The sequence below is a fragment of the Acyrthosiphon pisum genome, chromosome A2, assembly GCF_005508785.2.
Source record: "Acyrthosiphon pisum isolate AL4f chromosome A2, pea_aphid_22Mar2018_4r6ur, whole genome shotgun sequence".
In the NCBI taxonomy this organism is placed as follows: domain Eukaryota; kingdom Metazoa; phylum Arthropoda; class Insecta; order Hemiptera; family Aphididae; genus Acyrthosiphon; species Acyrthosiphon pisum.
In genome coordinates this window covers 84776208-84791818 of record NC_042495.1, presented here as the reverse complement: position 1 = coordinate 84791818, position 15611 = coordinate 84776208, and the positions used below count along the sequence as shown (strand labels likewise).

The following is a 15611-nucleotide window of genomic DNA, read 5'->3' as shown; positions in this document are numbered from 1 at the left end:
GACACATCATTGTAAAATCAATATACCGACATTCGTCGCTTGGCTCAAAATCTACATTATTAAACATAATATTATATTTATTTTCACAAATTAAAAAATGTGAAATATTATCCTGTACACCACGCGGAAAAATCTTGCACACTCTTACCTGGCAAATGATTGCGAATGCACTGCATGATAGTATTTAACTTGATATTTGTACGGTATATTATTATCGTGATGAACGTAATACCATTATGAACGTTGAACGCGGACGGTAAACGACGCGTATGGCCACGTGATCGGAGTTCTGGAAGCGACGACTTTTATCGCGCGACAACCACTCCGATGTGAATCGAAAACCACCGAGACATGTGCACAGTGCACACGAACCGCGCGCGTTTCGCTCGTCGAAATTAATGTACTGCGACTCGGGGGAGTGTTTCCACGTGCTTAGAGATGGTCGTATATTACCCCAGTGGTAGCCAGAGTGCGGGTTAGTCGAACCCGACGTAATATTATTACATTATACATGTATAGACTTACTTCCGCACTAGGCCTGGTCTTCAAGTGCGTTCCCATATTGTTATTATCCGGAATTGAAACAACGGGGTAATGGTGTTTCACGTGGTAATTATATATTATTATTATAATCAGTGATGTTACCATCAAAAGTGTCGAGGGTATACTTAGGCTGATTTTAAAAATATGTTAATGACAAAGTTTAGGGTGTTAAAGAAAAAATATCATCCATATTGTGCTATTATACCTATACATTGAGTTCCAGACTTTGGCATAATAAGAGAGGAGTGTTAATGGTATAGGTAACAAACTGATTTTCATTTTCATTATTTTCTATTTATTTAAAAAAATAAATGTATAAATAAATATAGGTAGGTATTTAAGTATATAATATACTTAGGTAGGTACTTATCTCTAAGTATTTACTTAGACATAACTTTAATATATTTTTTTATTGATTTTCATTAAAGACACGAATCGCTCACTACAAAAATAATAACTATTTATTTTTTCGCAGTTTCATGGAGATAAGTCAGTATACACAAAATACCTGTATATAGCTATAATAGATTAAAATAAAAAATGTCAATAGTATACAGCGTATAATTATTTCATGGAGTATAACCTATGTATGCGAACAACACTGGTTATAATAGAGGTACAATTCAGTGGCACGGTGAACTTGACATTTTTCAGATGCTAGTTTAATATTTCACCTATCCTGCCGCACCGAAATAACCAGATAAAATCATTTAGTATAACATTTGTAACTTCTTGCCACGCTTATAACTAAAATAAGTACTATACTACTATATACAGAGATAATTCTAAACTATCACCTATTGGCCATTGCGCACTCACACCACCCCTTAAAGACTGAAATAATAATTATTTCGCATTTTGGACTGCTATATTATTTACGCATGTCATTGTTTATGCTCCGTGTATTGCTACCAGGTCATCGGAAAAGTAAATTAATTTATATTATTAGTATTTTATTTCGATATATATAGGTACCATACATTGCAATACTCGGTATAAGGAAGCAATGTCTAAGCTGCAGTTTTATGTCTAATATTATTAACATCGAAATCCTGCTTAAATTCCACTGTTTGGTATGTGTCTGCCACCGAAGATATACGTCACGGCGCGTACCAGTGATATTCACCGTTTTAATAGTTACCATAATAATATTATAATACCACGTAATATTATAATGGTGGTGGCCCCGGTCAACGATATCTGCGGAAACGAGTCAAACTTAAGATATTATCATCAAACATATAATTTATAAGTTTTAAAAAGTCTAGAACTGTCAATATATTAATATTAAATTTATAAAGTTAAAATTAAAATAACTAAATCGATTTTAATTATAATAGCACATAACCATATATTGTTTGTGAGTGTCGTTTGTGTACATGCTTATTATATCATACAGTCTCGCAATGTTTCGTTGTTGACCCATCGAAATAAAACCACCCCGGGGAGGACTCTTTATTTTTAAGTGTACACTGCGGTGCTGACACTAAGGGCACGCCGTCACTTGACACGAAGACCGACACTATATCGCTGAACACCCTAAGTACACATCACGAGTCTTTCATCAAGAGCGATGCTTATATTCAGTTATTATAATATACATATACATGTATAGTATTTGTGGGTACGTGGTTTTGCTCCAAATCCTTTGATACATTTTTTTACTGAACAACTATCTACAATACGAACAAGAGTTCGCTAGTTAAATATAATAATGTATTGTATTATTACGCAACGTCATTGATTCTGAAACCGCATCCGCTAGGACGAGTAACATATACTCGTATTATACAAAGTGATTCACCACCAAACGTGCGCAGTTATTCAAAATTTTATTTTTGGAATTTTTAAAATAATATTTACATACACACCGCATTTTTTTAATACTTGAGATTTTTGTACTACTTAGGTAAGTACTTAAAGAGTGCGTTCTATGGCGATGCAAAATTATTTTTTTAAAGAACTTAAATTTAACAAAATGTTCTATTTAATGAAATATTATTGTGAACCAAACCAAATTTATTTAATTCTATTAAACGAAATATTCTCTATGATACGATTTTTTTCGTAATATGGACTTGTCACTGTATTTATTTGTTTATATTTACAAAAAAATTTTGTAAAGATATTCAATAAAACAAAAAGGATATGCAAGACGCAAGTATCGTTTGCTTTTTAATTGGTTTAAAAATGATAGTATAAGTAAACTATACTATATATTAGTATAATAGCATCTTAGAATATGTAATAACTATAATAAGAAAATAACTATAAAGTATAAACAAATTGTTTGAATTATTTGTTTTTATTGTATTTAGTTTTTGCCTAGATATTTAATTTTTTTGTAAACAGGCAGTCGCCCGGGCTAGTTTCATTGACTCTATGATATCCTTCTTGTATAATTGAATCTCTTATCTAAATTAAATGTATATAAGCATGTTATTATATCTTATCAATTAGCATAATTTTATCCTTAGTATGCATAATGTAATATGTATAATTACTCGGAAACTACTCGTTTGAATTTTGATTTAGAGACATCAAAATTTTCAAAAAAAATATTTGCTGAATAATTTAATGTTAAAATAAAGGATAGTTCTTATTTCAAAAACAGAAGATGATATTGCCACAAGAAACTCCTTAAATGATACAAAAAAAATATCAAACATTAAAAAATTTAAAATTCGATCTTAAAGTATATTTTAACAATTTCCATTTAATAATCAGACTTTGAATAACTGCATTTAAAAAGAAGAAAAAAATGGGGTGAGTATGCCTGATTAATCACCCTGTATATTGCTTGTAGGCGAGACGCCCTATACAAACGTTAAGTGATTTATCGGGAAGTCTTATTTGATTGCCACAGCAATACACTCGTGATTCTTGCAAACTACCATCCGATAGCGTTCGGCACGCCCCGTGAATATAAAACAAATTAATTAGATGTCGACATTTAAATACAATAATGGTGGGGTAACTCAAATACTCTCGGAGATAAAAAAAAACTATGTAGTACCTACCCTACAACATTTGTTTCGGGTTTTGCAATAATGTAGCGTCGTGTCATGTTGAATGCAAAAGTGGACAGTTTTTCTCTTGGTCAGCAGGTGGTCATATTCCCAGTTATCTCGGTATTTCGTTGTAGGTAGTCGTTATATATTTTTTTTTTTGAGCCCCGTCTGCCTTATTACATGCAAGAAATGTAGATTACTCCGCGCCGGCTGATGACGCGATTTGTTTTTGACACGGCTTTGATATGGGTACACGCGGAACTCTGGTAGAGTCCTTTCCGTCGGCGCAAAACTCCAGTTCCAAATTCACAAGAGACCGAACTCCGAGACGGAATTATACTAACAGCAGTATTTCTAAATTAATCACGATCGTCTGTCCACCGCCACGAGTTCCGACCGAACTTTCGTCCATGTCGTCATCGTCCCCCCCCCCTCCTCCGCTCACGACTACTCTATAAAACGACCACTCCCTCCCGCGACATAGTGCAGCGCACGCATCACTGCAATGTGACGAAACTATATATAATTATGAGTAGGACACTCGTAGGGCGGTGTTATACATAAGTGATATTTAATCAAGTAATTTCCTCGCAGCCATATACGCGCACCCGGAAAATTCGCACGAGTTTTGGATTTCGGACCTTACCATATGGGTGCGAGGATCATTACACTATAATAATATAGCATATGCCAGTGTCATCGATACACAACCCCCTCGGCCCTCGTCTTTATTTTAGCCCCACGCTAAACTATATGTACCTGTAATTATTAATTATCAAGAGTTAAATAAAATCAACGAAAATGGTTTTATAATTTAAAGATAAATATTATAAGGTATTTTATTATTAGCATGATATACATTAATTATTACCTATATAATATACTACCTACGCTTATATATTATAATGTATACGATTGTACAAAAGGAAGAAAACATAAGAAGTAAGCACTATAGTTTATATACTAAACTTTCTACTCGTTATTTATTAAATTTCAGGAATAAAATATCTACCTTCAAAAGTACAAAACGAGTGTTGGATAAACTTACTACCTATATACCTATAATTATAGTGCATTAAAATATATCAATACATGAGCTCGGAGCTCCAGTAGTCGACTCTAAGGTCGTCTTTAAACTTCTATACATATTATAAATTTCAATATAGCATGGCCATAAGGCATAAAGTGAAAGAACTTTGAAAAAAAAAAAAATTAAAATAGCGTTAAAATTTAATAATTATATATAATATTATAAAATATACCTAATATTTTAAAAATTGTAGTAGTGATGTAGATACTAATAGCCAATAGGCATATATTTTAATTTTGGAAATAAAATAATTAAAGTATAGAAATAGTAAATTATTAAGCAATCCCCTCCTTAGCTCATTCAATTATCTTTAAATAGTGGACAAACCTTGAATAAAGGATTATGTGACTTGTGAGATTTAGGTACCTATATTATTGTACCATTCATTTTATTTTTATTTTAGTCTCAGTTATTTTATTTTTTGTTAGATGCAATTCGTTTACATTAACTTTAAGCTGTTGGCAAATATATTATTATGTAAAATATTAATAACCATGGTTTTGAATAATATGCTTTATAATAACGTCAACATTAAATTGGCTTCTTTTAGTTTTTCGGGATATAAATTCTTTTCACAAAGCTAAAGAAACAAAATAATTAAGCGTCTGGTAAATATTGTATACTTTTACGTAAGCATAACAAACAATGTTTTTAACTTATGTTATACAGCAAAACGCGTTACTCTCAGACTGCTGCAGTTGGAAAAAGCATATTATTATCGAAATAAGTTTATAGTGGCCAAGTTTGTTCTGTTTTTATTATTATGTAAGACGTCGTGAAGTAAATTATGGCACCACTTTTGTTTTCTTTCATAGTGTAATACTATATTATATTATTGTAATACAAACGAAAGTATTCTAAAAAATTATAATTAATTAATTATTGTTAGCCATCCCTTTCTCGGATGACTGAATTATGGTGTAACCAATGTTTTTCGTCCTCGGCCCAGGCCAGTGTTTTTGGTTTCTATTTTAGTATTGTTATTGTTAAAATCCATAACGAACTGTAATATAAATCAGTGACATTATGTTTAGGAATTTTTAATTGGTCAATTTCCCACTCTATCCCTCCCCACCATTCAGATAATTTTCCCAGTATAGATGCGTTGGGGATTTACCCCCAGAGATGAAACTAGGAGTGGGATAGGGAGGCTAAGCCCCCTGAATACTAGATAATAAATAATAATTCACGATAAATGTTTTCCTAAATGTGGTGAAGAATTGACTATATTATGCTGCAAGACTATTTCTTAAATTTAGCTTTTCTCTGTATTGAAAGGGTCGTACTTATTATATCAACTAAATAAAAAACTACAATAGGTGTATTGAAAACATATATTTTTGAAAGACAGAAAATGTATAGGTATATAAGTAATAAGTACATAAATACGAATGTAAATGTATATGGAAAGTCACTAAGTTAAGTGAATATACAAGCGTTTAACTTGGTAGAGAGGTGTTTGGAGTATTCCGAGTATTTTTACACAGATTATCATGAAAAAAAAAATACGAGGACCACAAATAGCCCAAACACCACCAAAAATTTAGGGCCTAGTTGTGCCTTTCGCCTAAGCGACCATGTCTCTGCACTGCACCTTCTAATAACACTCTGTAATGACAAACAAAATTATCAACAAAAAAAAAAAAAACTATAATCACTTTAACTTGTTCACTGTTAAATAATATTCATAACTATAATTTTTGAAATGTTGAAAAATGTTGACAACATTCATCGTCATATTATGAAGAACTTATCCATGCCGAATTCGGTGTTGACGTGCGAGCAATTTTTTCGTCCTCAGCCCAGACATGCAGAATTTGCTTTTACATTAGTTTGTTAAAATTCAAAATTCAAAACGAACAATGATAGTATCATTGTATATATATTATATTAATACGCAGATTAGTGACATATTTTTATCACGTAGGTAAATATAATGTTAATTTAGCCAATTTTAATGATTTCCACAGCCATAAGAAATGTTGGTATTAATAATATTTTCTACTGTTTAATAAATGTTATTATTATTATTATTTTTTTTTTTCAGTTACCATTTAATATGAACTCATTTCATTCGTATTCAAGTATGATTATGCTTATTGTATGAGCTTGCAAATTGTTTATTAAATATTATATTTTTCTATATTTCATTACTCGTTTGTTGCAATAAATTATATTATTATTATTTTATTTAGGAATTTTTTAACCTCAGTGATTTTAGAAATATTATAAAAATACGATTAATATCAATAGCGAGTTAATCATAATATAGTGCAATAATATGTCACTTCAAATTGTTAGTAGTGCAACCCGAAAGAGTGCACAGGGATCAAATGTGAAAAAAGAAAATTTTTTATGCACATTATGTAGGTCAATATAATTCTATTTAATGTTTTATCAAAAATTTGATTTTAATATAGGTACCCACTATAACTAATTTTCTTCGGTTGAAACACACACCGGTTATCCGCGGTAACACGTTTCGGTTTGATAACGATCAAGCATACCGTCCGTATAGGTTTTTGTATTTCGTAATACATATTTAAAAAAAATTAAAAAATTGAGTAACAACAATCTGTCGTCACGATATAGTAAAATAATAATATACCAAGCGATATCGTCAATACCACGCGTCCGGTTAAAACCGGAGTAGAAAAAGAGTAAAATATTTCTTCGATCATTGTAATAATATTACGGTTTTGATATAAATATTGTTAAATTATAACAGTATAACACTATACTCTATTGAGATTAAGAACATACCAGGCGGCCAGGGTCAAACCCGATTTTGCTACGTAAATCTGGTTTGATCTTATTGTCAATAGATTATAGGTTATAATAATATATATTATAATACTCGTGCGGTACGTCAACCACATTTATTATTAAACAGAGTGTATATTGCCGTTTTGTCCTCACGTTACAAAGCTGCACTGCCTGTCTCCTACCTGCACTTATACATGAAAACGCTATCATTGACGGCCCTCAGCCCCGTAACAATACAGGTTGTCATACAACTAATATACAATTATAGGTATAATAAAGTGTATTATTGCAATTTGTGGTTTCTATATTAAGTCACGTCGAGATCTCTCTTCGCCGTGTCCGCGGACTTAATAATAAAAATAACAAAGACTAATACATCTTCCCGTATAGAATAAAGATGCTTATGACAGATGTAATAATTAAATGAATATATACCAACTAAATAACTTTAGTTCTTAAAATATTTTTAATTTAGATAATATAGACATATAATATGGCTATTGCTAATTAAAATATACAGGATGATACGCCAGGCATGCTATCCCGAATTTTTCTTCTTCCATAATAAATTTATTCGAATTATGGTTTTTGAAATCTTTAAACATACTTAACGATCATATTTTTAAACTCTCAATATTTTTATAACACTAAAATATTTTCTTGTGCCGATACAAACTTCTGATTTTCCTGATGAGAAGTTTCCTTTTTTCTGAGAATTATTTAGTGGACAATTTAGAGTAGAAATGGGGAAAATAGATGTACATCCACAGGACAGTCTTTAAGTAAGTATCTACTAAGTAGTACGGGAAATCTCAAGGATTTGAAAATATGGTTTTCAATAGTAAATAATTTAAAAATCAGCTATTGAATAACTGCGTTATTGAAGAAGAGATTGAGGTGATATTTAGAGTATCCATCCTGTATATGTTTTACAGTATAAGATATACTGTAATAGCCGTACAGGGTTGTGTTTTGGGAAAACGTGCGTCATATATATGCTTTATTCGATTTAATGACGCAAAACTCTTTGAAACGTTAGTCCTTTAATTTATTATACGATATTGTTTTAACTCGAACCAAACCTGCAGCTGTCGACTAAACGATGTTTCCAGCGTCTGTCTCACCTCACCGTCGACTCATCCCACGAGGTAGTCTCTCCCTTCGTCTAATCGCTCTTACCCGTTTTCCTCTTTGAAATATCGTTTCTATAAATAAGCACAGCGAACTTTTTTCTCGTCGTTTCTCGCCATGGGCACGGCTCGTAGTACGACACGTATTCACAATGATACCGGTTACCGGTTACCGCCCCCCCCCCCCCACTACCGCTGTCATCAATATGATTACATTCATACGAACGAGGCATTGTCGCTGTTTTAAGCGCCACTAGGCACCCATATCTTGGGGAATATAATATATTGGATGGGATTAGTTACGAAAAATGTTTTCTTTAATGCGACATAAAATCAGCTAACTGTGAAGACTGTACCTCAAACTTTTAAGAAAAATCATGTGTCATTTTTAAAATGAGACCAACCTTTTTACTATTAATTCATAGAATTATTAAGCTGGTTTAGTACTTATAAAATATCTAGATAATAATCAAAAATATGGTCAATAACTATATTTAAAAATTCCAATAAGTTATTAAAGAAAAAACGCTGGTGGGGGGGGGGGGGGGTTGCATGCTGTAGATGAATATAATATAATATTTAATTTATTACAAGCCAGTCACTGTGGCGAACCGAGGGGGTGGACCTCGGGTCCGGACCCCCCCTTTGCCTATGTCATAGTTTTATTTTTATTTTCAAAAGTTTCTGTGAAATGGTTATCGAAATTTATTGATTACTTTGATTATTACTTATTAGTTATTATTTATTCATTAATTAATAGACGTCAGTTGGCATTTACATATTGGTAATATAACAGTTAATGAAGAAATGATAGTATAAATGTGAAAATTATTGATAACATAGATAATAATATTTAAATTCAACATAATAATAACTTATAATAATCATAAAGAGAAATTACAAATAACTATGAAGTTAACAGCATCCTAATTCTAATTATTATTATTACTAATTCTTATTAGATTAGATTTGGACAATAGGTATTTTGTTGATAACACGTCGAATCCGATAATAATTAATTGACATGCATTGTAAATATAAATTTAAAAATGTAAATACTATAATTGTGTGTTTTTTAGATTCTGAGTGAAACGATGAATGTATTGATTTTACAATGATGTGTGTTTTTTTATTTTTTTATTTTAATTTAATTTTAATTTTTTTAATTTTTGTGTCTTTCATCACGGTTTGGGGAAGTAATACTCCTTCGATTTTCTTCAACAATATCTTGTTTGATGGGAAAGTGAATCTAGTTGGTGCATGCGGGAGGTCAAAATTTTAAATTTCCAATAGTTTTCAAAAGCACCGCGAAAAACAAAAGAAAAATTAAGAAAAAACGTGAATTTTTACGCAAAATCTGTTCTCGAGAAAATTGATTTTGTTTTTGGTGTAACTTTAAAACAAATGACCGTAGATACGTGAAATGTTCACTGGTTGCTTATATTTCCATTTTCTATACATGATGAAATTTTTAAAATATTTTGATTTGTTTTGAAGCTTGAACTATTTAGGGACATTTTCAGTTTCCAATATTATTAGTTTTTTTTTCTATGAATGTCAATAAAACTTTTTTTGTTGAGTAAAAATACTTGAAAATTTAATACAAGGCTCCTGCCTCCTACTATATTTTTACAATGACATTTAAAAAATATTAAAAATCTTTAGTCACAGTTTTTTTTTATATTAGCATTTCCCTGATAGCATTTTGTAATAATAATATTATAAAAACATAATAATAATATTTTTAGTCAATCATTTGCTATCAGGGTTAAATTCAAAAATTGACAAAATTTATCAAATTTAAAATTGAATAATTATTTTGTAGTTAAAAATTTATAAAATGTTCAACTTTTATATCTAAGGATTGAAAATTTAAAACAATATTTCACGTAAGTAGTTAAATATTCTGTTACCAAAAAATCAGAAAAAAAATAAGCACAGTTTATTTTCATACTCATTTTAAGTTCAAATTTGGACGAAATTACATATTAAAAACCCTAGAATAACTATTTTAGTTATTTTGTTGTGATTGTATAATATTATTCGTGGATACTTGAAACTTCTATAGTATACTATTATATATCTATGATAGTATCACGGTTTGTTGTTGATGTATAACGTGTTATAAGTACCTAATGGATATTGTGATATGATTAATTTGGAAATTATGATAGGTCAGTTTTTTTTTTAAAAATGAACCTATGTGCTTTATTGCATTTTATAATTCAGCGCTATTTACCGGACATCCTTTATTACCACTAATACCATCGCCCTGTCCTTTTCAGCCACCCCCCCCCCCCCCCCACCAAAATTAGGTCTTAGTTGTGCTTACATGGTTGTATTGTTCACAGGCGTTCACGAATAGACTCTTTTCTTACGATTTCAATTAAACCTCTAATATATTTATACATGATATAATGATATACACAGTCCGTTTATACTTTATTATAAAAATATTGAATCCCGTGCCAAACCACAGAATTATACTTGTATAGGGTGTCCGGGATATAGCACCTAATTTTAAGTTGGCAGAATTTATTCTCACGTTTTATTATATTTTTCGGTATCCGTTATTATTCTGATTTCTCATGTATTTGTGTAATAGCGTTTTTTCGTGAAGTACCATTTGATTTTGGTTATTTCCATTATGGAGCAGAATACAACGAAGGAACGATCAGCAATTTTGAATTTTGAGTTAGGGGGACTTCGCAGACATTTGAGGGGACTAAATCCTTTGCCTTATTTGCACCTATAGTGCAGGAGCGTTTGTGAGCGAGTCATCGAAAAGTTCAATTCCACGCCTTCTTAGGTAGCTATATTATTTCAAGCGTTATTTTTCACACTTAAATCAGAGATGTTACTGGATATAATCACTGCAATACAATAATTCATTTTTGAAAAAAGCATGCATTTTATTGCGTTTTTTATATTTGTGCTATATTATTATACCAGATACTGTATTATCACTATTGCCACCCGTCCCTACCCGTATCTGCTAGCCCTATCTAAATTTGGTTCTAGGTGCGCCTATATATGATTGTTGTCATACTGCGACCGGCGCATGCTATACAATAATAATATGTCCTCAAAGGCGTTCATGCATCAACTCTTTTCTTACGAATTAAACTATATATATTATATTATACTCAGTCGGCTTATACTTTATACAATAATGTATAGATCCCCGGGCCAAAGCGCAGTATTATATTACCACAATTACCACCCCATCCCGTCCGTCGCCGCGGTTCGTCGTCACAGCTTACACAAAGGACGCCGTCATTTTATAACTAAGATTTCCTCTCCGACTGCGACTGCAACGGTCCACTGGCCCGGCGTAATAATAATAATAATACGCTTTATCGTATATATATGCCACAATTTATTATTATTGTAGGCGGCGTCCTTTATTTGGAATAATAATATAAAACAAAAATCTTGTAATAAAAAGTAATATAAAGATCATTTATTTTTTCATCTGGCCCGAATATTAATAATTTCGAACATCAGACTGTCCACTCATCATCACTAATAATACATAATATTATATTATATTATAATATTATAACATGCCTTTGGGCTGTTAATAACAATTTTTCTTCGTTCATTATTGATGCGTTAGAATCTTCGTTATACACCGATTGTAATTTTTTTTTTATAATTTCTTTACTTTCGACCGATTCAAAGGAATATAACATTTAAAATTCGTCTCTAAATTTTTTTGTTTATTTAAACAGTTAGTTGGTCATATAAAATAATATATATTATTTTGAAACACTTTTCCGAATACTGTATTAATAATGTATTATTAATGTATTATTAGCTATAACGCAGATAGTATTATAAACTAGCTTTACGATCTACCTACCGCTGTTAATGTTCGCGATAATAATATACCTTTGGCTCAGTATAATATATTTTTAATTTGTTTTAGTAAATCCTGAGGGTTGCTTTTATTGTATTTTATAAATCATTTTGACTGTCTGAGTCCCAAAGTGTTAACATTTTTGTATTATACCTATTTAAATATCAACTTTTAGATTATTTTAACGCACAATAACAGTAGTTGTACACAATATATAATTAAAATATTAAATATGTATGCGATTAATCTAAGCCATATCTACGGACGGCAGGACAAATAAAATAAATTCAGTCTGTACACTGCGTAGTGTTTTTACTTTTTTTCTGGAAATAAGGTTACAAATTTATAATGTATAGGTAACATAATCATACATACACGACACGTCCTATATGCGTCGCGAATTTAACAAATAATGTATTTTTATACTCTGTTGCCAACCTACTAACAACAATATAACGGACATTTTAACGCATCCGACAAAATTTCAAGTTTTAATTTATAATACATAATATTATGAATAAAACTATAAAACAAAAATATTTGCAACATACTTTTTGTCTCGTTTCAAGAAAAATTGTATAATACGTTCAACCATCAGCTTTTCGGCATTATAATTTAAACATATTATATTTCATGGTCCAGAGAAACTACCTATATGTATATACGGTAGTATGCATAGGCATGTATATGTTTTAAAGGCATTAACGTTAAGTTTTATTAAAACGTTTCGGATTAAATAAAATTGAATTCAATCAGTTTAACTGAATGTTAAGTACATGTAATACCTTTCGTGAAAAACACCTTAAAAATTACTCATTGTGAATTGTGATCATTATTACCGTCAATATTTTTTGGACCAAGCAAAACGCTAAGGAAAAGGAATAAAATAAACCAATCCCTTTCCTTAGAGTTTTGTGTTTAATGGTGTCGGCTGCAAGATGTGATACAGTAAGCTTCATTAAGACGATTAATGATCGTGTTCAAAAGTCGGAAATACAATTTATGATTAGTCTGTTGCCAGTTTAGTAAAGAATAGAAATAATGTTTTACGGGCAAGCTTCCAGTCGATTACCTAAACAGGTGATGCTTTTTCAACCTGTTGTGACTTGTAAAAATGTCTGTAAAATAAACAACAAAATCTAATTTATACTAAATTATACGTGACCATGCGTACTTACAAATATAGTATCTGCAAAATATAGTAAAATCAATCATTTCCATTTATCTAATAAATTTCGGTAAAAACGTATGCAGTAGATTAGAAAAAAAATCTATTAACGCAAAAATTACGTTCATTTATAAAAAAGCAGGTAAGTGGATGTCGCTCTGCTGTAAAGTAGATTACAATTGGGTCATTGTATAATGGTTGTATTAGACTTATATATAATACTATATGTTGAAATCGAAACACTCCTTCTGGAAAAAATTTTGTATACAGGATATACAAATTAAAAAAATTAAAAAATAAACACCATTGTAAAAACAATAGCTTCCTCGCTCCGCTCAGAATCTAAAATTTAGAAAACTTAAAATTTCAAAAGATTGAAACTGTAACCGGAGAACAATAGCGCAAGAAAAACATGTAGGTCACAGACATCAGTGTTGAGAGAGAACTTTTTTCAATACTTAACGTTGTGGCGTTAAGAGGATGTCAGCACACTATATTTGTTTTCCCTCTCTGACGTGCAACTTAGCAAATTTGCGTTCTGCAGAACAAACCTTGTGTTGTTACCTTTAGAATTACAGCGAATTGACCTATTATCAAACTTAAAGCTTAGAACGTTATAATATGTGTTCTTACGTTGAATTTTTTTAAAAGTATTTCTATTTTAAAGCGAAATATTATGAGAATTTTTATATAGTAACATTTTACATACTCGTATACTCGCTAAATAATGTAAATAACGTGAAAACAGCCATTGTAAAAACACAGATAATTTTCTAAACATTATATATTTTGATAGTAGGTCAACTCTCTATCTAATACTTAGGAGAACAACATGAGGTTAGTTCTGCTAAACGGGCCAGAGAGAGAAATAGTGCGCTGAAATCCTCTTAATGATAATAACACGAATTTCGTAAATGCGTATTTCATTTATTACAAAATAATTTATATCCTATTGTTTTGTTTAAGGCGCATTACATTTGGGTATGGCTGTATGGGAATGATTAAAACATTTCTGCAATATTTCGCCAGGTTTATAGTATAGTTTTATAGACTTATAGGTCCTTTCTGATTTTACGTTTTTCTGAAACTCACTAAATGCTGTGTTTATTCTTATACTAAACAACGGGTTTTTATACATTCACGTTTATTATTATTATTTTTTTTTGTCACCGTTTTGATATCGACCCATTTTGTACAACTAGAAGGTATAGTATGTTATACATTTCAACAGTTATTTTCAAGTTCAAGCGTAATATTATTGATAGTTGCATACGCCTTTTTCTTTTTTAATACTATTACTATTGTGTAATTTGTATAGATATAAACATAATATGCCATGTTAATAACATTATTATTATAAGTACCATTATTACGTACATTTCCATGAATTACTGAAGCGAGGAAATAAACTTAAAGTTACATTTACGTCTTGTAGGCGTCACATAACACCACGCTTAAACAATAGGCGATTTCAAAAACTAATTCATAAAATTGGATTACAATCTTGATGGCAAGTCATTAATTGTGTTTGCACGAAACCGTTTTTCCGCAAATAATGGCAACTATACTATACCTACTAATAAACTGGTATTTACTGTTGCTTCAATTCCCTAGGGCCTAGAGGATCTTTCGGTTGCTTTCGGAAAAAGAAACGATTATAAGTTTTAAATTATTAATTTTTATTTGAAAAAGTAGAGTTTTTTTTACTATTGTAGTTTTTTTTTTTAAAGTATTTATATAGTTTTAACTGTTCGGTCTGTACGTAACATGTATTAGGTACCTACATCTGAGGTTGTTCCTAACCTTTTTTGTCTCACGGCACCCTAAAGTATTTTTCTAAAAATTAGGTGACACATTATTGTCGTAGTTTATCCTGTATTTATATTTTATATGTTATTTAACCTACATTGTAAGTTTTATATAATCTGATATTATAGAGAATATTATAGAAATAAAATAAAATAAAATATTATAGAGGGCGATGTGTTTAGTACAATAATAATACATTTTTTCTGAAGAATATCTATTATTTAATATTAAT

The 15611-nt window shown here is 30.5% G+C and overlaps 1 protein-coding gene across 9 annotated transcripts in view; it reads right to left on the bottom strand.

Annotated features, from left to right (window-relative positions):
* Positions 1–15611, bottom strand: part of LOC100570020 — a 231206-nt gene that overhangs the window by 54255 nt on the left and 161340 nt on the right. The window contains exon 1 of one of the 9 annotated variants that reach the window (XM_016808481.2): positions 3564–4401. The exons of 7 other annotated variants lie outside the window; for them this stretch is intronic. The gene's annotated coding sequence lies outside the window, so the exon portion shown is untranslated. Of the gene's footprint in view, positions 1–148; positions 853–3563; positions 4402–15611 lie in introns of those variants that run through there. One more of the 9 variants, XM_003247889.4, reaches the window with a different exon arrangement.